Genomic DNA, 22,950 nt, shown 5'->3' on the forward strand with positions numbered 1-22,950 from the left:
TGCTGGCATTGCCAGCGATGCCCACACCCCATGCATGAATAAATACTTTCTGTTTAAAAGTTATATTCACGTTAAAAACACTCTAATGTACGATTACTTACATGGAAAATTCCTGTCTGCTGGAATTTCATTTTAAAACATAGGAATGTGTCAACCATGTAGAAATATAACAAGAACAACAAATGGAGAATTTAACAGGTAATAAGCATGACCAGAATGCTGAGTCAGCTTGACCCCCAAGGCTGAGAGAGTTCTCCCAGATGTTGAAGTCACACCAGTGCCTTTTACTCTTGCAGCTTCCCCAAAAGATTTTCCCTGATGTACGATCATTCAATGACCCGAAGTACTAACTGTTTTTATCTCCATAACTGGTGCCAGACTTGCTGATTAATTCGAGCCCTTCTGCTCTACCCTTTTATGGGATTTGAGCTTCCCTTCGTCAGTGTAATGAAGAACTGCAGATGATGGAGATCTGAAACACAAAAATGCGTCAATTGCTGGAGAAACTCAATAGGACAGTCAGCACATGTGGAGAGAGAAGCAGAGTTAGCATTTCAAGTGCTGTGACCCTTCTTCACAACTGTTCTGGACTCAAGCCAGGATATTGTCTTTGTTTCTTTCTCTCTCTCTCCACCAGTGTTGCCAGACTGGCTGAGTTTCTACAGTAATTTCTGTTATGACACTTTCACAAGGTTGATGTTTGTTATCCATCCCTAAGTGAAAGGTGTCTTGCTTGTGCCAATTCAGAGGGCAGTTTAAGAGTCAACCCATGTTGCTGTGGGTCTGGAGTCACATGTAAGTTCGACCATGCAAGGATGGCAGTTTCCCTCCTGAAATGACATTGGTGAACATGGGTTTTTAGGACAATTGACGTCAGTGCCATCGATACCATACTGAGACTAACTTTGTGTTCCCCATTTATGATTTGAATTATTCACATCTTACCTCTTGCTGTGGTGGGATTTGTACTCATGTTCCCTGGATTAATCATCCTGCGACATTAGGACTACACTGTTGTTCCAATTCTTTGCTATTTTGTGTTTGCTGTTCACGTCTTTGTCCTCTGATGTTTGGGAAATTGAACCTGTTTAAAAGATTGCCCTGAACTTGTCCCTTTGACCAAGTCTTTGGTCACCTGTCCTAATCAGTGCTCCGGTCTTGTGATGTTTAAAGGAATTCTCATTATGTTCATGTGAAGGACTTTGACATTGTTAAGTGTACCACAGGTATTACTTTAATGCAGCTTGTGTCCCTATCTAAATATCTGAAAGTACACGGTCATATTTTAAATGTAGAAGACAAAACTGAGGATGATTTCTTTTCTTTCTGAGGGTTGTGTGTCTTCTTCAAAAGGCAGTGGGTTCAAAATCTTTAAGACAGAGGTAGATAGGTTCTTGATAACCAAGTGGATGAAAGATTGTCGGGGATGTGTTGGAATGTAGAGTTGAGGTTGAATTCAGATCAGCCATGATCTTATTGAAGTCTCGAAGTGCCGGTGGCCTCCTCCCGCCCATTATATGTTTGTGTCAAGCAGTCTGTGTCTCCCCTCTTATAGCTATGAACTGGGTAGTTCCTTTCCAATATTGCCCCTTGTAGAAAGTTAATTTCACACCGATGGCCCCCTATTGGGAACAGGTACATTGTAGCAATTGCAGTATTTGTTGTTTTAATTTTGTTGCTTCTTACTCAGTGTTGCTGAGAATCTTCTAAATAAAAACCAAAACACTTCTATTATTATCGCACCAATGGAAATGTTGATTTGAATGTAACATTGTTGAATTAGCCATTCACATCTCTTCCAGAATTTTGTGTTTAAAGACCTCGAGTCTGGTTTCCACCCCTGAAACAGTTCTTATCATGGTCATATTTGACATGCTTTCTAACGGTGATAGGGATGAACATTTCCTCGTCGACCTGAGGACAGCCTTGATCAGAGTTAATGACAGTACTGATCCTCTACAGCATCACTCTATCCTCTGGGAGGGCCCGCTTTTAGCGTCTTCCGTTCTGACTTGTTTAACCGGAGCTGCTGGTGCTGGCATCTGTACTGATGATATCCAACTGTGCCTGAACACCACTTCTCTCCCGACTCCTCTGTCATTCATAATTTACCAATAATTTCCTCTGAATGCCTGCCCAATTTCCAGCATTGGATAACCATAAACATCTTAGAAGCAAAGAGGTGCTTCTGCAGCTGTACAGGGCCCTGGTGAGACCACACCTGGAGTACTGTGTACAGTTCTGGTCTCCAAATTTGAGGAAAGACATTCTGGCTATTGAGGGAGTGCAGCGTAGGTTCACGAGGTCAATTCCTGGAATGGCAGGATTGCCTTACACGGAAAGACTGAAGCGACTGGGCTTGTATACCCTTGAGTTTAGAAGACTGAGAGGGGATCTGATTGAAACGTATAGGCTTATGAAAGGACTGGACACTCTGGCAGGAGGGAACATATTTCCGTTGATGGGGGAGTGCCGAACCAGAGGACACAACTTAAAAATACGGGGTAGACCATTTAGGACAGAGATGAGGAGAAACTACTTCACCCAGAGAGTGGTGGCTGTGTGGAATGCTCTGCCCCAGAGGGCAGTGGAGGCCCAGTCTCTGGATTCTTTTAAGAAAGAATTGGATAGAGCTCTTAAAGATAGTGGAGTCAAGGGGTATGGAGATAAGGCTGGAACAGGATACTAATTAGGAATGATCAGCCATGATCATATTGAATGGCGGTGCAGGCTCGAAGGGCAGAATGGCCTACTCCTGCATCTATTGTCTATTGTCTATTGTCTCTTGTCTATTCCCTTAGTTAAATATTGTGAAGTGTGAAGCCATTGTTTTAGTCCCCAAGTTCGAACTGAGACCCCGTTCCGCCCCCCCGTCCCTCCCCCGCCCGAGTAACTCTGTTGACAGTCTTCGTGTCACTTTAAAACTAGGATCGATAGATTCGTGAAGAGTCGGGGGATGAACAGTTGCAAGAAAAGGGCAGGAAAGTGAATGTGGGGAATGCCAGATCACCCAGAATCCTACTGAATGGAGAAGCAGGCTCAAGGGGCTGAATGGCATATTCCTGTTCCTACTTCTTCTGGTTCCCGAGCCCTTACCTCTGATACAGGACACCGACTTCAGTATGTGCCATTACTGAGAGTGCTGATGTTCCCTTGTGTAATATCAACAACTGAGCAGCTGCTGAAACCTCTTGCTCCTTTGTTACCTCCAAACACAATGAGCCAATGTGTTCAGGGGAGGCGATGGCCGACTTTATTGTCACCAGACTATTCACCCAGGTCATGTTCTGGGGACCTGGGTTCAAAACCTGCCACGGCAGATGGTGGAATCTGAATTCAATATAAATCTGGAATTCAGAGTCTAATGATGAAATCGTTGTGGTTTGTTGTAAAAACTTATCTGGTTTCCTGCTGTCCGAACCTGGTCTGATCTACATGTGATTCAGATTCACTGTCAGCTGGTTGAATCTTCACTGCCCTCTCAATCAAAACCTCCACTATAACCTCCCTACTCTTATACTCTATTTAAAGGCCAATCTCCCTTTTGCCTTCCCTATTAGTCACTGTGTTTCCAGAAGCAGGATTGTGGATCAGTTTAAAGTAGGTCCTATATCTCTGATTACATCGGTACACAGGGCAGTGACGAAAGGTTTCAGCACACTGGCCTTCATCAGTTAGGGAATTGAGTATAGATGTTGGCAAGTTATGTTGTAGTTATACAGGACGTTGATGAGGCTGCACCTGGAATATTGTGATCAGTTTTGGTCCCCTTGGTGTTCTGACTTCTGACTTCTTCAACTCTGGGTTTGTGTTGAACTTGATGGGATACTTTGTCCAAATCAACATGTTTAAACAGGGATTCATTTGAAACTTTTCAGGAGGTGAGCTCAACATTATTGAACTATTCAAAATTACTTGAACTCTATTTTAAACTTACATCAGGACCAGTAGTCAGAGACACATGCATCATGGAAACAGACTCTTTGGTCCAACTTGTCATGCTGACCTGATATCCTAAACTAATCTAATCCCATTTGACAACATCTGACCCAAATCCTGTGGCACCTCATTTCATTTCAGTACCACCCTCTGCATGAAGAAGATGCCCTTTAATATATTTTGCCTCTCACCCTAAACCTATGCCCTCTAGTTCTGGACTCCCCCATCCCAGGGAAAAGACCTTGTCTATTACCCTGTCCATGCCCCTCATGATTTTGTAACCTCTATTAAGTACCTCCTCTGCTTCTGATGGTCCAGTGAAAACAGTCGCAGCCTATTCAGCCTCTCCCTGTAGCTCAAACCCTCCAATCCCCAGCAACAATCCCGTAAATCGTTTCTCAAAGAGAAGTCAACGTTTCAGTCCTGAAGAAGGGTTAATACCCAAAACGCTGACTACTCCACATCCTGGTGCTGCCTGGCTTGCTGTATTCTCCCAACCTCCTGCTTGCCAACTTGGGGTTGCAATATGTAGTGGCTCAGTGTTTACCACTGCAGCCTCAAAGCGCCAGGGACCCAGGTTTGATTCCAGCCTTGGCTGACTGTCTGTGTTGAGTTTGCACATTCTCCCAGTGTCTGCGTGAGTTTTCACTGGGTGATCCTGTTTTCTTCCATAGTCGAAAGTTATTCAGGTCATGTTGATTGGTCATGCTTAATTACCCATAGAGTTCGGTGTATCAGTCAGAGGGAAATGGGTCTGGTTGGGATACTCTTCGGAGGGTCGATGTGGACTTGTTGGGACAAATCGCCTGTTTCCACACTATAGCTAATCTCATCTGCACTATCTTTTGTCACTAACGAATGGCAGCGTCGACTCGACAGGCCGAATGGCCTAACTTCTGCTCCGTTGGTCTTGCGGTCTTAGGTTTCTCTGGATCATTTCATTTGGCAATGTGCAGTCCCTGGCTCAATGAGCAGCAGCTTCCAATGAAAACAAAGCTCATATGATGGTTGAACTCCTCCAGAGTGGAAACAGGTCCTTCAGCCCAACACATCAGCACTGATTCTACGAAGGGGAACCCACTCAGATCCATTTTCCTACCCTCCATAAATTGCACACAGACCCCCAAGGGTGGAAGTATTCCTGGGTTCCTGGTGCCATGAGGCAGCAGTGCTAACCGTGAGCCACCATGAAGTTGTGGTTGTGGGGTGTAGGGGAGGCAATTGCAGTCCAGCAGAAAACAAAAACAGCCCACCTACTCTCCTACTGTACCCACTGTCAGAACTGGCAGGAGGTTCAGTCCTTTGGGGTGACTGAAGGGAACGTCACTGGTGGGATCTGATTGCTGGGAGCGCTGGTGCCCCCGCTGGTGCTTCCGCAAGTTGCAGGAAAATATGAACCTCTTCCCACACTCAGGCCAGCTGAAGGGCCTCTCCTCGGTGTGGACACACTGGTGCTTCAGCAGGGAGGAGGAATTGCTGAAGGACTTCCCGCACTCAGGGCAGCCGAAAGGCCTCCCCCCCTCTGCCCCCATCCCCCCATGTGGACCAGCTGGTGATTCAGCAGTGTGGAGGAGCGGGTAAAGCCCTTCCCACACTCGGGAAGGAGAATGGCATCTCTCCGGTGTGGACGGACTGGTGCATCAGCAGGGCTGAGGAATTGATGAAGGCCTTCCTGCACTTAGGCAACTGAACGGCCTCTCCCCCATGTGGACCCACCAATGGGCCAGCAGGTCGGAAGAGAGAGCAAGCCCTTCCTGCACTCGGGGCAGAAGAACGGCTTCTCCTCAGTGTGGACCCACTGGTGTCTCAGCAGGTGGGAAGAACTGCTGAAGGCCATCTCGCACTTGGGGCCGGAGAACAGCCTTCCCCGGTGTGGACCAACTGGTGCGTCAGCAGGGCAGAGGAATCACTGAAGGCCTTCCCACACTCAGGGCAGCAGAAGGGCCTCTTCATCTCTGTGGACCCATTGGTGCTTCAGAACCTTCTCAAATTTCACAATATCCTTCTGATAGGAAGGAGACCAGAATTGCACACAATATTCCAAAAGTGTTCTAAAAAATGTCCTGTACAGCCACAACATTACCTCCCAACTCCAATACTCAGTCAGAGGATTGGGAAAGCATTCAAAACCCACACAAAACAAACAGGAAAGAATGGAGGGACAAACCGATTTTTTAAAGTCAGCTTGAAAGCATCAATTAGAAACCGGTGGACTGCGTTTATTGGGTCGCCGTTCTCCTTCAATACACTATATGCGTATTTTTCTTGTGCTCTTCGTAGTTTCTCTGTGCTGCGGTGTGTAGTGGCTCGCTGAAATAATGTCCTGATGAAGCTTCGTTTGTGGGTGTTGTTATGATTGCTTCTGTGGTTAAGTACTTGGTTTGTGTGAGTTGGTTTTCCATAGATGCCAGTTTGAAGCTCCCCATTGACTGTTCGCTGTACTGTGGCATCTTGGAATGGCACTTTGTTGTTGTTCTCCTCCTCTTTAAATCAGGAGCCCCCCTCAGGCCATAGTCTCACGACTTGGAACACCAATATACAGACTTGTCAAAGGCCTCCACTGAGGACTAAAACCCCAAGTCGAAGATTCACACCACTCCATTTACTCCATCCAAGAATTCCTGAACACCAAAGACACTGAGATAGAAGAGGATGGAATAATGTTGTCCTTTGACATACCAGCCCTGTTCACATCCATTAACATCAACGTGGCCAAAGAAAACTGAAGACACTACTCGAAGAACCAAAGACACAAACACCAAACAGCACTAACTCCATTAGCAAAGATAACACTGTCAAGCTCGTGGAGCTGTGCTTTACCACCCACTTCATATTCAGTAACAAGCCCTTCCAAACAAATCAATGAAATACCCATGATACCACCAGCAGCATCAGGATTCCGAGCAGAAGCAATAATGCAGAGACTCGAACAAATAGCCATTCCAACGATCCAACCCAAACTTTGAGTCCGGTACAGCGATGACACATTTGTCATCAAAAAATGAAACGAATTAGAGGAAACCTACAACACCATCAACAATCTCCTTACTGGCATAAAATTCACAAAAGAGGAGAACAACAACAAAGTGCCATTTCTAGATGTCACAGTACAGCGAACAGTCAATGGTAAATTCAAAACAGCGTCGACAGGAAAACAACGCACGCGAACCAAGAACTTCACTGCAGAAGCAATCATCCCGACACACACTAACAAATCTGCATCAGGACACTATTTCAACGAGCCACTGCACGCTGCAGCACCCAGGAACTACGAAGATCAATTTAAAAAAAACTGGACAGAGCATTTAAGAAGAACAGGAATCCGATAAACCCCCTGAACATAGCTTCCCTGACCGGGAATCGAACCCGGGCCGCGGCGGTGAGAGCGCCGAATCCTAACCACTAGACGACCAGGGAGATGCGGACATGCCTTGACAGCTCTCCTGAAAATTTCTTACCTGCCCGGAAATCGAATCCGGGCCGTGGTAGGTAGAAGGTTTTCACCTGTGTATCCAACAATGTCATTTCTTGTATCCATTGCTCCCGATGCGGTCTCCTCTACATTGGGGAGACTGGAGACTCCTCGCAGAGTCAAGTCACAGCGCTTGAGGGAAAATCTCCATGACACCCGCACCAATCAACCCCATCGCCCTATGGCCCAACGTTTCAAACCCCCTCCCACTCTGCAGAGGAAATGCAGGTCCTGAGCCTCCTCCATCGCCGCTCCCTCCCCACCCGATGCCTGGAGGATGAACGCCTCATCTTCCGCTTGGGGTAAATTCAACCCCAGGCCATCAATGTGGACTTCATCAGTTTCCTCATTTCCCCTGCCCCCACCTTACCTCAGTTCCAACCTTCCATCTCAGCGCTGTCCTCATGACCTCGCCTACCTGCCAATCTCCCTTCCCACCTAGCCGCTTCACCCTCTTCTCTGATCTGTCACCTTCATCCCCACCCCCATTCATCTATTGTACTTTTCGCTACCTTCGGCCCAGCACACCCCACCCCCAATTCTTCGCTCCACCCTGGAGGAGTCCTGCCTCTATTCTTGATGAAGGGCTTTTGCCCGAAACGCCGATTTTCCTGCTCCTCGGAAGCTGTCTTACCTGCTGTGCTTTTCTAGCACCACTCTGATCTAAACTCTGGTTTCCTGCATCTGCAGTCCTCACTTTTGCCGACCCAATAAACCCAGTGTGCCAATTTCACATCAACAAACGGACACAAGCAGACACAACGTCTGCAGAAACCCTAGCCACATTACTTTACATTAAAGACATTTGGGAAATGATGTCCGGACAACTCAACCCTCTCAGCATCATGGTGGCCCACAAATTTACCAACACACTTAAACAGGGGCTAATGAACCTGAAATACCCTATTCAAACAACCTGAAAAGTTTGTTGTTGACAAAATACCATACAAGGAAATATATACAAAATACCATGCAAGGAAATATATACATGAACTATACCACACAGATCTCTGTGGCAAGAAATGCTGGGATGAGATAAGGAATATTTTTCTCAGCCAAAACGAATCGGCACTGACTGGACAGCCATTTAAAATCAACGCTGTCTGCCCAGGATGGAAGACCCGAAGGGATGGACAGTTTTCTTATTTCGTGAAGACTTACAAAGCTGAGACTGGGTTTTTGTGTTTGTTCCCTTTACACTCCCAAGAGCCGCAGTGGTTGAAGCGATGTGTTGGGAAAATGAAATATGCCCGTGAGCAGTGTGTGGGGTCTTTCAGCTTCCCCTCCTCTGACAGCGCTGTGACTTGACTCTGATGTTCTCAGGGACACTTACTGACACGAGACAGTAAAAAGATTCTCATTCCTGCAGATTAGGAAACGTAAACATACGCCGGTTTCAGGACAATGAGAAAGATTAATTGGGATGTGTGAAGAAGCTGTGAGCTGCATTTGAAACAAGTAGGTGGAGTCAGATACGTCATCCATTTCAAGCCCTCCACTGATTTGCATCTTTAAAAAAACCGTGGAGCAATCTCCCTTTCTTTCTGACGACAGTTCTCAACTGTCGTCAGCAGGGTTCACAATTGCGTGGGGGAACCGCAATGGATTTCATGCCCATCGCATTCACCACTCGGCACACCAATACAGAACCACACTGACAGCTTCATTTCCCAGGTCTCTCTGCCTGTGGAGCTGAGAAAGAGTGAATCATTCCAGAGTTTGTTTGATTTCAATCACTTCACAGGTTTCGAAAGGGTTAAACATCTGCAATTGGCGAGTCTGAGTGTTTCATCCCGAAAGTTGAAATGGACGTTCAGTGAAAAACAAAATCAGAAATTGCAGGACCAACTCAGCAGGTCAGGCAGCATCTGTGGAAAGAAAATCTGAGACGACATTTCAGAACTCTTTTTTTTCTCATCCAGCGACAGCCAAACCTGCTGAGTTTCTCCAGCAGTTTCTTTTTCTGTCTCAGATTCTCAGAATCCGTAGTCCTTTACGTTAGATGTTCAATCAATTCAGAAATCCCTTTGTACTTCCTCAGTGGAGAAGATTTCCTTTTGGGAAACATGTTCCTGACACCATTAAAAACGTGCACCTTCGCAGCCAAGAAAGTGGTCGGAGCGAGAACAACAAACCCGTCCCAGGGGGTTCTGGAACCACCAACTTTGCAGTTAACATCCGAACGGGCTAATTAATGGCGATGCAGAGACAATCAAACACGCAGCTTGCACAGTCTCTTAGAAGAGGCTATTAGCCAATTCATAACTGAGCCTCCCGTGCCCAGAATTATCATTGTCCTCTGTAGTTTTACTTTTGTATAATAAAGCCTGGGCCATTCATTGTGAAGACATGGGGACAGTCTGATCCCACCATCTGCAGGCACATCCATGTCACGAGGAACGAGCTCTCCGACACCGGGGCCATCACCCTCCGAACCTTTCAGTGTTTTGCCTCTTCCCGAATTTTCTAATTGGCCCCGAGCCGAGAATGGGTTTGAATTCCTGATGTGCAGAGAATTCTTTCAATGTCTCAGACCAGTTCATGTCCCGAGAATATCAGAGTCAATCTCCCGACCTCTTAAACAAGGGGACAATGTCTGAACTGTCTCTGCTCAGTCGAACAGTTCATCCTTCATTCTCCTCTAATTCCATTTCCCAAAGAGTTTCGAAAGATTCACAAAGCTGGAGACTGGGATTTCTGTTTTACTTCCTGAACATTTTTCCACCTGCTAACTGACAATATTTTGCCAAAACCTCTTCCCCATTGTAACACTTGCATCATGTCCAGGGATGAGGAATTGCCATTTTGTGGAGACATTCCCAAGTTTGGGAATGTTCGCTTTGGAGCAAAGAAGGCTAACTGGAGATTTCCAGGGGCTGTTGGCAATGATGGGAGAAGAAGTGGTGGGAATGGGCAGATTAATGATCAGAAGAACCTATTGCCACTGACTCGGGTCTGTTACCAGAGGACAGTGATTAAAGTTCTTTAATGGAAAGCAGCATTTGTGCAGAACAAACACAGTGAATACTGCAGAAAGCCAACGGGTCGAGCAGCAACTGTGGAAAGGTAAACAAAGCTGACGTTTTGAGTGTGTTACGGTTTTTGTTCAGAACTCGAGTTTCCTGCATGGCAATAAATTCCCATTCGTGAGAAAACGTGGCTTTATTGAAAAGGGTTTTGTGAATTTTGAGCGATATTGCAACCAACAGGTAGTTAATTAAAATCGCCAGCGAAGAAAGCACATTCAGCAGGATTCCAACCTGGGCGGGGAATCCCAAAGAATGTCTAAGGCGGCAACGTAAATGTTCGGCCACAACTAGAGGCCCCAAGTTATGGTCTAAATTTCTCATGGAATGGGTCCAATAGGAAAGGTGAGTATTGGGCTTGTCATGGCCGCGTCTTAACCCCAATGCTCCCTGTTCTCCTGGATTTGATCAGAACAGAGGAGGCTGATGGGGAATTTACCTGAACTGCACACATTGATGAGAGATAGAGCGGGTGGAAAAGATCAATTTCCAAGTTAAGAGAGATTAATAATCAGGGCCGAAAATAAGGTGCCACTTCAAGAAATTTGGGGTTCATTCAGGAAAGCTAAAGTCGAATTGTTCACAGAAAATTGTGATGAAAGTCTCTCGAATTATTTTGATGGGAAGTGTTGATGATGCTAATACAATCGATAGGATGAACGTATATTGATAAATGTATTTGGTGACAGTCCTGTTCTAGCCCTGTGAGCGAAACCTGGATCTGAAGGAGTAGAAGGGACATTAACAACATCGATCTGAAATTGGACACGTGACAAGAAACAGAGCCATCATTAACAGTTCGCTTTTGAACTGTAGGAGGTTTCCAGTGAAATTATCTTTAGGCTTGAGATCTGCAAGATCAAGCTAATTTAGGTAAAACACGGAAATGTTGTTCTCATTAGCAGAGAGTGAAAGGATTGCGAGACACAAATTAAACATCTTCAGCAAGTGATACAGGGGACTGGGAAGATAAGTATCATAAACTGTGAAAAACAAAGTTCTGGAGCACAACACTTACATTCAAAGATCGAAAACTTCCAGGTCCTGATTAATCAAGTGTCACTCTCAGATTGTATTGTGGGGCTTTTCTGCAAAACATCCACTTGCAAAGTTCTCCAAAAAGAGTGACAATCCTCATTCCTGTCAGTCCAGGATAGAAAATCCGAAGTAATGAACACATTTCTTATTTTCTGAAGATTCACAAAGCTGAGACTGGATTTTGGTGTTTGTTTCCTTTCCACTCCCAGGAGCCGCAGTGGTTGGGGTGGTGAGTTGGAGAAAGTGAATTGTGCCCATGAGCAGCCTATGGGGCTATTTCAGCTTACCCTCCTCTGACAGCGGTGTGACTTTACTCTGATATTCTCAGGGACATTTACTAACGCGAAACCGTGAAAAGAGTCTCGTTCCTGCAGATCAGGAATTCAAACCGTATGCCGGCTTCAGGACAATGAGAAAGATTAATTGGGGTGTGTGAAGAAGCTGTGAGCTGCATTTCAAACAGGTAGCTGTGGTTAGATGCGTCCACCATTGCGCCCCTGGCACTGTGCGTACCTGACGCCACCATGCTGCAGAGTTTTGACGTGAACATGGACATGGGCAGCAATGGGAACATTCACAATGTGAACAACCAAAGATAATCAACGTCACTGCTTCCCTTCCATAGTCCCAACTTTGTGAAGCAGTGTCTTTCACTGGCAAATAAAACACATTAATCCTCAGGTGCCTGCTTCATTTCGATCACATTTCAAACCCCTCACTGTTCTAGTCTCATTTCCAAACTCTTGGCTCATCACCTCAAAAGTAGCTCTGTGGGTATCTGTTCCACTCTGACAGGCAGTGGGTTGCAGATCCCTACCAGTCCCAATGTGAGTGAAATATTTCAACCCCCTCCACTGATTTGAATCTTAAAGAAGAAACCGGGGAACAGTCTCCCTTTCTTTTTGACCACATTTCTCATTTGTCGTCGGCAGGGTTCACAACTGCGTGGGGAAACCGCAATGGATTTCATGTCCATCGCATTCACCACTCCGCCCACCAATACAGAACCACACTGACAGCTTCATTTCCCAGATCTCTCTGCCTGTGAAGCTGAGAAAGAGTGGATTATTGCTGGGTTTGTTTGAATCCAATCACTTCACATGTTTCGAAAGGATTAAACATCTGCACATGGCGAGTCTGGTTGTTTCATCCCGAAAGATGAAATGAACTTTCAGTTAAAAACAAAACCAGAAATTGCAGGAGCAACTCAGCAGTTCAGGCACCATCGGTGGAAAGAGAATCAGAGACAATATTTCAGAACTCTGTTTTCTCCCACAGGTACTGCCACACCTGCTGAGTTTCTCCAGCAGTTCCTCTTTCTGTCTCGGATTCTCAGCATCCGCAGTCCTTTACGTTAGAAATTAAATCAATTCAGCCTCATGTGCAGGAATGAGAATCCTTTCAATTTCCCAAAAAAATGACAGAGATTTCAAGGCATTTGGAAAAAAAGTAAAAGTGACATTAGGAAGAACATTTTCGCACAGGGAGTGGTTAGGATCCGTAAATCCCTGTCTGACCGTGACAAAGAGGCAGATTCACGAACACAAAAGGGAATCCGGTGGTCATGTTCAAAGTAACAATGTGGAGATTTACAGGGAGAACCCAAGAGAATGATACGAATAGAGACTCTCATTTACTTGCTGTGTCGAACCAGCAGAGCTAAGGTGGGCCTACAAATGCGCTGTGACACGTGTTGTGATTCAGAATTAACTCACAGTTCGACCAATACAAGGTAGGAATTTAGAAAAATTTTGTACTTACACAATCTCCTCACGTCAGCGCAACAGCAAAATAGTTTAATTATCCGCCAGTCGAAAGAGCCCTGTTCCTGGATTTGGGACAAACAGCTGGCTCAGGGATACCAGTCCACATTGCTCTCTTTGCCGCCAGTTCAGAGGGAGAACATTGGAGGGCCAAAGGAGTGTAGGACGGTGACTAACGTAATGGAGACTGTTCCTGGTTCACAATAAGTGGTGTGTAACAGCAGACTATGTGATAACAAGGCCTCGTGTGGGTGTGGTAGGCGTCAAAGGCACGGGGGAGTTCGGGTCCAAACAGTATTGAACTCGATGTTGAAGACTGGATGGTTATAGGATCTACAAGTTTAAAATGAGGCGTTGCCCTTCAATCTGGAGCTTCGCTTTCATGGAACACTGTTACATGCCTGACACAGAGATGTTGGCCAGGGAACAGGGTGGCGTGTTAAAGTGACAGGCAACCAGATGCTCAAGACCTTTTTTTGCGGGAAGAACCAAAATGTTCTGCGAAGCAGTCACCCAGTTTATGCTTCATGCTACTTTGGGGAAACCACACTATGAGCAACGAATGCAGTAGACTAGGTTTTTGCAAATGTGCAGGTAAATGGGTAGGTGTTACACATTCGGCGGTTCCAGCGGAAAGTGCCTTGGGACAATGGGAGGTGGGTGTGGGGTGTTGCGAGTGAAGGAAGAGTGGACCCGAGGTGTAAGCCCTGACGACTTACCTCCTCTCATATATAAATCCGTGAAGTTGGAAGAACATTCCATGGAATGATTCAGTACTACGTGGCTCATGAACTAATTCATATTCATGTTCCGGGGCCAGTATCATTATTGCGTCACAGCAGCTGCAGGCCATCACTGGGAGCCCGCCCTATGACGTCACGGTACGGCTGGAAGCCCCCGGGACAGTTTATCAAAGAAACCTCCCTGTGGTTCAGGGCAACCCTGCATCGGGAAGCATTGGGATGGACAACCACTATCAGTTAACATGGGGAACACATCTCCACATTACGCAGCCTCGAGGCAAACTTCCCTTCCTTCTACTTAAAGTTCAAAAGCCCTCAGACCGAAATTCGCCTGGTCAGTTTGGACGAATTTCTTCCAGGTGTTCGCTAAATATATCTATGAGCACTTTGTTAAAGTTTGAATTTTGCTAGTGTTGAAATTTTGTGCTTTTGAGTGAATTCACAGTTCGAAAAAACAGAATGTGGGAATTTAGACAGAGTTTATATTTGCACGACGGCGATATGTCTGTAGGTGCATGATGGGAGCATCACCCAAAAGGGAAACCATCTCTCCTATTCAGTCAATGTCGTCTTTAGCAGCTTTCCCGTATAACGGCGCTCTGTTCTGCACCTCGCCTTCTCATCTCTTTCCCAAAAAAACTTCGACATAAATATTTCACATTGATACACAGGCCCAGTATGCACAATTGAGATGACACCCTCGTGGAGGTCTGAGTGGTCTTCTGTTGTTCTCTGTACCCTATGTTGAGGAGGGCAATGCTTGTCATGGGCCACTCCGGTGTCAGAGAAAGGTTTATAAACAAAACGGTTTAATTTTCTGCTAGTAGAGATGGTCCGGTACCTGGGTCCAGGACAAACGGCAGCAGGGTGACAGAATGAGAAGCAATTGTTCTGGAAACTCTTCGCCACTTGCAATTTTCAGAGCAATGTCAAGTGTATTTCACACTGAGCAAGACTCAGCTGGTTAAAGAGGTGGAGCGGGGCTGCTTGTGTGATCTCAGTGTGGCTCGTTGGTCTCGGGGTATGATTTTCGCGTTGGGTCTTCTACTACGAAGACTTGCGCGAAATCCCGGACGAGCCCAGATTTTCTGGCTTGTGCAAGAGTGCCCGGTTAACTTTCTCAAAAAGCACATTCGCTAAAGTCGGTGCTTTTGCCCGAAACGTTAATTTCACTACTCCTCGGATGCTGCCTGAACTGCTGTGTTTGTCCAGCACCACTAATCCAGAATCTGGTTTCCAGCTTCTGCAGTCATTGATTTTACCTGCTTGGAGTCCGAATTGGGCAGAAAACAAGGAAGTGAAATGATGGAATATTGCGTTGACGTGAGTGGTGCCGTGTTTAAGGAATGTCAGCAATGAAGCAATATTGGAAAATTAGGACACCTCTCCTCGGAGAACAGAAGTTTGAATTCTGGCCTGATGGAAGTTTTCCAAATCATGCGAAGTCTTGACAGAGAAAGTAATGTAGTCAAAATGCTCCCACGCCTGAAAGGGTTGGCAGAGTATTAAAATCATGAGGAAAATAACCAAAAGTGACATTAGGAAGAATGCTTTCGTACAGGGAGTAGTTGGTGTCAGTAAATCCCGAACTGACACTGACAAAGAGGCAGATTCATTGGACGCAAACAGGAATTCGGTGGTCATGTTTAAAGTAACAATGTGTAGAATTACATGGAGAAGGCAAGAGACACATGTTTACTTACTGTGTCGAACCAGCAGAGCGAGGTGGCCCGCATGGCCTCTGTCTGCGTTGTGTAACATGTTGTGATTCAGAATGAAATCACAGTTCAACCAACAGAATGTGGGAGTTTAGAAAACAAGTTTATATTTGCACAGCCTCCATACGTCTGCGCAACAGCATATGATACGACAGCGGTGGAGATCTTCAACATCAGTGTCGAAGGGACCTGTGGATAGCACTCGGCGCGTGGGTGCAGAGTGGCGCAGCAGTAGTGTGCTGGGATAGCCATGGGCACACGTATGGGCCCAAGCTATGCCTGTCTCATTGTTAGCTACGTAGAACAGTTGATCTTCCATAATTCCACCGACACCACTCTCCACCTCTTCCTCCCCTACATTGATGACTACATTGGCGCCACCTCCTGCTCCCGTGAGGAGGTTGAGCAATTCAACAACTTCATGAACACATTCCACACTGTCCTTAAATTTACCTGGACCATCTCTGACACCTCCCTCCCCTTCCTGGACCTCTCCATCTCCATTAATGACGACCGATTTGACACTGACATTATTTACAAACCCACTGACTCCCACAGCTACCTGGATTATACCTCTTCCCACCCTACCTCTTGCAAAAATGCCAGCCCGTACTCCCAATTCCTCCGCCTCCACCGGATCTGCTCCCAGGAGGACCAGTTCCACCACAGAACACACCAGATGGCCTCCTTCTTTAGAGACCGCAATTTCCCTTCCCACGTGGTTACAGGTGCCCTGCAACACATCTCGTCCACCTCCCGCATCTCCGCCCTCAGACCCCCACCCCTCCAAACGTAACAAGGACAGAACGCCCCTGGTGCTCACCTACCACCCTACCAACCTTCGCATAAACCAACTCATCCACCGACATTTCCGCCACCTCCAGACCCCACCACCAGGGATATATTTCTCTCCCCACCCTTTTCTGCCTTCGGCAAAGACCTTTCCCTCCGTGACTACCTAGTCAGGTCCACGACCCCCTACAACCCACCCTCCCATCCTGGCACTTTCCCCTGCCACCGCAGGAACTGTAAAACCTGCGCCCACACCTCCTCCCTCACCTCTATCCAAGGCCCTAAAGGAGCCTTCCACATCCATCAACATTTGACCTGCACATCCACTATTATCATTTATTGCATCCGTTGCTCCCGATGCAGTCTCCTCTACATTGGGGAGATTGGGCGCCTCCTAGCAGAGCACTTTAGGAAACATCTCCGGGACACCTGCACCAATCAACCACACTGCCCCGTGGCCCAACATTTCAATTCACCCTCCCACTCTGCCGAGGACATGGAGGTCCTGGGCCTCCTTCACCGCCGCTCCCTCACCACCAGACGCCTGGAGGAAGAACGCCTCATCTTCCGCCTCAGAACACTTCAACCCCGAGGCACCAATGTAGATTTCACCAGTTTCCTCATTTCGCCTTCCCCACCTCACCCTAGTTCTAAACTTCCAGCTCAGCACTGTCCCCATGACTTGTCCGGAATGGTCCGACCTGCCTATCTCCTTTTCCACCTATCCACTCCACCCTCTCCTCCCTGACCTATCACCTTCATCTCCTCCCCCACTCACCCATTGTACTCTATGCTACTTTCTCCCCACCCCACCCTCCTCTAGCTTATCTCTCCATGCTTCAGGCTCACTGCCTTTATTCCTGATGAAGGGCTTTTGCCCGAAACGTCGATTTCGCTGCTCCTTGGATACTGCCTGAACTGCTGTGCTCTTCCAGCACCACTCATCCAGAATCCGAGGACCATAGTTATAAGACATGACAGCCCTACTTGAGTTATTTGGATTTCGATTTGTCAGTTATCTTAACGAGGGTATTTGTTTAACCAAGATGGTTAGGTTTGTCACCCTGGGCCCTGGAGGAGGTCTCCTGAGTTAATACGGCTATATATACAATGGTCCCGTTCCTTTATTTGGGAGCATTGCGCCGAGCACAGCTGTTCTGTATTCTTGTGGTTTTTTTGCTCTATCATTTATATATATATTTATTGGTGTTGCTTTGCACAGTATTCGGGTTTGTTTTGTATTATAGGGTAGGTTAGTAGTTAATGGACAGTAGGTGTATTGTGATTTGTGTTTTTATCTTTTTATTATACTGATATTAATAAATATATTTACAAAATAAAGGGGTACAGGCAAGGTCGTAAAGCTTCAGGGATCAGACTCCCGTGAGCGGCCTCTCTCACCCACCAATACAATATCTTGTTGAATGCAGTTGGACATCTCTTACTTTTACTTTGGTTCAGACCTTTATCCCGCCCGGATCCAATACCATGACCAGCTTCTCGAACCTTCCTCCAGCTGCGGGGCGTTGTTGAGCTCCTGGGCTCCGGCTTCCGCCGAAGAAGCCGTGGGCGCCGGCTCTCTCTCCTCCACCGCCGACATTTTTAATTTATTTTCTCGTTCACCCGGTAACCGTCACCTCCCCCTTCCCGGGCCCTGGAAATTATACAAAAATAAACAATAAACCCCACCGGGACTGTCTCCTTTTCTTCACAGCTTTTGTTTGAAAAGTTCCGGCTTTAATTTGAAATGTAGTTTAAAGGTATTTTCTGAGGTAAACGATGCCTGTCTGCCCCCCTCCCTCCGTCAGAAACCGCCCGCTGAGTCGATGAGAAAACTGCAGCCTCGCGCCGCCATCTTTGTTTTACTTCTTCTTTTCGTCTCCTCCTTCTGTGACGCGCGTCATCCGCGCTCCCTCCAATCAGACGCACCTTATTCCACCTGACCAATGGCGACCGGGTGTGCGGACAGTAATGGTCCTACCCCCGGAATGTCGCGCTCCAATTATTCCGCACGGACCTCAGGCTTTGGGATTGGTGGAGAGGTTCGCAGGCCTTTCACTGTCCTCGCCCCTTTAATACAAAGGGCTCGAGGAGCACAGAATGAGCGTCCCATGTTCAGGAGGAAGGTGTTCTCACTCATTCATTCAACAAGAGAATGGCTCAATTTAATATAATGGTCTCGGAGGGAACAATGGTCGTGTCCTATGTTGAGGAGGAAGGTGTTTCCATTCATTACCAGACAGGCTTTTGTATGATGCAGTGGTAGTGTCCCTCCCTCTGAGCCCTGAGTCCCAGGTTGAAATCCCATTGCTCCAGTATGTTTAATATCATCCTCAATCAATTTTTTTTTGTCATAAGTCACGCAACGCCAAATTATAGTTCAACAGGTTTATTTAAAACTCACAAGCTCTAGGAGCGTAGCCCATTCATCAAGTGAAGTCGTGGAAAAGTATGGAGAGAGAATTTTGCCATGGATGGTGAAGAAAGACAGAGCATCTCCACAGTCAACTGCCTACTCCCATTCCTATTTCTGATCTTAATACATGCAAGTTGTGTGTTTTCCAAACATTCATTTATGCCCATTGTTTAAAAACAAATATTTAAGGATGGTCAGTTCTTTCTCACTTGGGCACATTGTGACCCAGAAAAATTTATATGGCACTGTTAATATCATACACCCTCTCATGAGATATCACAGGAGCAATTCATTTAAAAAGTCACTGAATCACTCAAGTAGAGAAAGAACCCTGCAGATATTGGGAATCTAAACGTTATCGATGTGAAATGTTAACAAAAGTAGGGGAACACCCCAATAAGGGAACTCAGCTGACTGACAATACCCAGTACGACTCTTCAACACGCGGCATGATATCGAACAATTCTTCCGCCGCCTTCGTCTCCGTGCCTTCTTCTTCAACCAGGATTCCCGCCCACCCTCTGACGACCCCTTCCCCCGCCGCCAACGCCTCCAACGCACCCCATCCATCTGGACACCCACTGCTGGCCTCTTACCTGCCCTCGATCACTTCATAGCCAACTGCCACCGCGACATTAACCGCCTCAACCTCTCCATCCCTCTCACCCACTCCAACCTCTCACCCTCGGAACGTAAAGCCCTCCACCCCGACCTCAAATTGACCTGGACCGTCTCAGACTCCTCTCTCCCCTTCCGAGACCTTTCCATTTCTATCCACCTAACCTGCACATATTTGGACTGTGGGAGGAAACCCATGCAGACAGGGAGAAAATGCAGACTCCACACAGACACTCACCTGTGGTTGGAATTGAACCTAGGTCCCGAATGCAGTGAGGTAGCAATGCCAAGCACTGTGCCACCCCAATATGATATTAAATTTGAACAATTGCTCTCAGCTGCAAATTTGTCCATGTGAAGAACTTACTGCAAATGATTCGAAGCAAGATCCATATGAATTGTGTTTTGGGAGAGATCCAGAACTTATTTCGTTAATGATTGAAAATCTTCGACCTTTGGAATGATCTGCGAGAGAGAGTGTTGGAATCAGATTCAATTATGGAATTCAAAAGAGAGTTGGATAATGAAATTGAAATGGAAAGTAATCAGTGTTCTGTGAAGAGTATCGGGCGACCGAATCAACACGGACATTTACTATAAACTGACCAACTCCCACAGCTACCTAGACTACACCTCCGCCCACCCTGCCCCCTGTAAAAACGCCATCCCATTTTCCCAATTCCTTCGTCTCCGCCGCATCTGCTCCCAGGAGGACCAGTTCCAATACTGTACAACCCTGATGGCCTCCTTCTTCAAAGACCGCAATTTCCCTCCAGACGTGATCGACGATGCCCTCCACCGCATCTCCTCCACTTCCCGCTCCTCTGCCCTTGAGCCCCGCCCCTCAAACCGCCACCAGGTCAGGGCCCACTGGTCCGCACCTACCACCCCACCAACCTCCATATGCAGTGTATTATCCGCCATCATTTCCGCCACCTCCAAACGGACCCCACCACCAGGGATATATTTCCCTCCCCTCCCGTATCAGCGTTCCGAAAAGACCTCCGTGACTCCCTCGTCAGATCCACACCTCCCATCAACACAACCTCCACTCCCGGCATCTTCCCCTGCAACCACAAGAAATGCAAAACTTGCGCCCACACCTCCTCCCTTACTTCCCTCCAAGGTCCCAAGGGATCCTTCCATATCCGCCACAAATTCACCTGCACCTCCACACACATCATTTATTGCATCTTCTGCACCCAATGTTGCTACCTCTAAATTGGGGAGACAGGTCGCCGACTTGTGGAACGTTTCAGAGAACACCTCTGGGATACCCAGACCAACCAACCCAACCACCCTGTGACTCAACACTTCAACTCCCCCTCCCACTCAACCAAGGATATTCAGGTCCTTGGACTCCTCCATTGCCAGACAATAGCAACACGACGGTTGGAGAAAGGACGCCTCACCATCTGCCTAGGAACCCTCCAACCTCAAGGGATGAACTCTGATTTCTCCAGTTTCCTCATTTCCCCTCCCCTGACCTTGTCTCAGTCAAATGCCTCGAACTCAGCACCGCCTTCCTAACCTGCAATCTTCTTCCTGACCTCTCCGCCACCACCCCTACTCCGACCTATCACTCTCACCTTGACCTCCGTCCACCTATCGCATTTCTAACGCCCCTCCCCAAGTCCCTCCTCCATACTTTTTATCTTAGCCTGCTGGACACACTTTCCTCATTCCTGAAGAAGGGCTCATGTCCGAAACGTCGATTCACCTGCTCCTGGGATGCTGCCTGACCTGCTGCGCTTTTCCAGCAACACATTTTTCAGCTGAGAAACTTATCAGTCATGATTAAATTGTATGAGCAGACCAATGGGCTGAATGGCCTGATTTCTACTCCTATATCTTATGGTGTCTTGCTGTCCTGGACACAATGTGAGAGAATTGGGAGTAGGAATAGGCTATTCGGTCTTTCGAGCCTGCACCAACATTGAACAGATCATAACTGGATACGAATATACCTACATCTAGATGGATAGGCTGGAATCTTTTTCACCGGAGCATAGGAGGTTGAGAGGTGACCTGAAACTGAAAAAATCATGGGGGCTACAGATGAAGTGAATGACTGGTGTCCTTTCCTTAGAGCGGGGCTTTCAACATTAGGAAGCAAATTTTGAAGGTGAATGGAGAAAGATTTTAAAAAGTCATGAGGCACACTTTTTTTTCTCCACAAATAGTGGTTTGTGTGTGGAATGAATGTCCAGAGGAAGCGAAGGATGCTGGCACAGTAACAATGTTTAAATGTGGATAAGGACATGAATGGGAAAGGTTCTGAGGTGTTATGGTCTAGGCTAGACCACTCAAAACATTCTGAAGCAGGTAGCTCAGACCATAAGTTTGTTATCTGTACTGTGTACAGTGAAAATTACCCAGAGTACGTTAGCTAGGTTGACTACCAGGTTTTAAAACAGAAGTGTATTCACAAGATTGTGGAAGGAATCACAAAGAACAGAATAGAGAATACCCACAGAACTCAGCCTATCGAAACTAGACTTAAATATGCTGTTCCAAATGTACACAACAGGCCCAATAAACAAACCTCTTAAACAGAGAGTAAAACTGAAACAGGTCAGAGTTAGGAAGATAGAAGGAGAGAGGGTTTAACAGCTTTTCTCCACACAGTCCACTGCTGAACTCACTCAAACAAGATTTCAGCTTTCACAACTGACCCCTCCCCTTTTATTATGCGCGTCACTTCAAAAACATAAAAGCTTTGACATAAAGTCTTATCTGTTTACATAAAAACAAAAAGGCCTCCCGATATACTTTTAATCTCTGTACTAAACCAGTCATTTTGGAGCCTGGGACTGTTTTACAACCCCTCTGAAAGAAGCCAAGGACATAGTATCCTTGAGAAGAAGGTCCAGCTTTTAGAAAAAAGAACCAGCTTTGCGACAGAGGGATATGAACCAAACAGTGGCAAGTGGGATTGGTTAAGTATGATAACATAGCATTGGGCTAGTTGGGCGGAAGTGTTTATTTCTGTACTGTATGACTCTGTAACTGTTCTATACTGGCCTCAAAACCATTTTTTGCTTTTCCTCATCACCATCCACTTCTTTATTGTTCAAAATTCAGATTAACTCAGGCTTGAATATATTCAATGACCACCCCCCACCGCCCAAAACTGCAGGAGACATCCCCATTTTTGAACTCCTCTTGCTAATATACCGCCTTGCTCATTGCTTGCTGGACCTGTCTGACAACTGGCATTGACTGGTGTAGAAGGACAGTGACGTCCATTTGTACATCCACACATCATTCCTGATGAAAAGTTCGTACCCAAAACGTTGACTTTTCTGCTCCTCGGATGCTGCCCGACCTGTTGTGTTTTCCAGCGACACACTTGACGCTGATCTCCAGATTCTGCAGTCCTCACTTCCTCCACATCCCAGTCTATTGACATTTAAACCCTGCAC

At 46.6% G+C, this 22,950-nt stretch overlaps 1 non-coding gene across 1 annotated transcript; it reads right to left on the reverse strand.

The window, feature by feature from the left end:
• Positions 1-7,284: 7,284 nt before the first annotated feature.
• Positions 7,285-7,356, reverse strand: trnae-cuc (transfer RNA glutamic acid (anticodon CUC)). The gene has a single exon. It is a non-coding gene; the product is annotated as a tRNA-Glu (tRNA).
• Between the last annotated feature and the right edge of the window lie 15,594 nt (positions 7,357-22,950).

The sequence above is a fragment of the Chiloscyllium punctatum genome, chromosome 36 (assembly GCF_047496795.1).
Source record: "Chiloscyllium punctatum isolate Juve2018m chromosome 36, sChiPun1.3, whole genome shotgun sequence".
Lineage (NCBI taxonomy): Eukaryota > Metazoa > Chordata > Chondrichthyes > Orectolobiformes > Hemiscylliidae > Chiloscyllium > Chiloscyllium punctatum.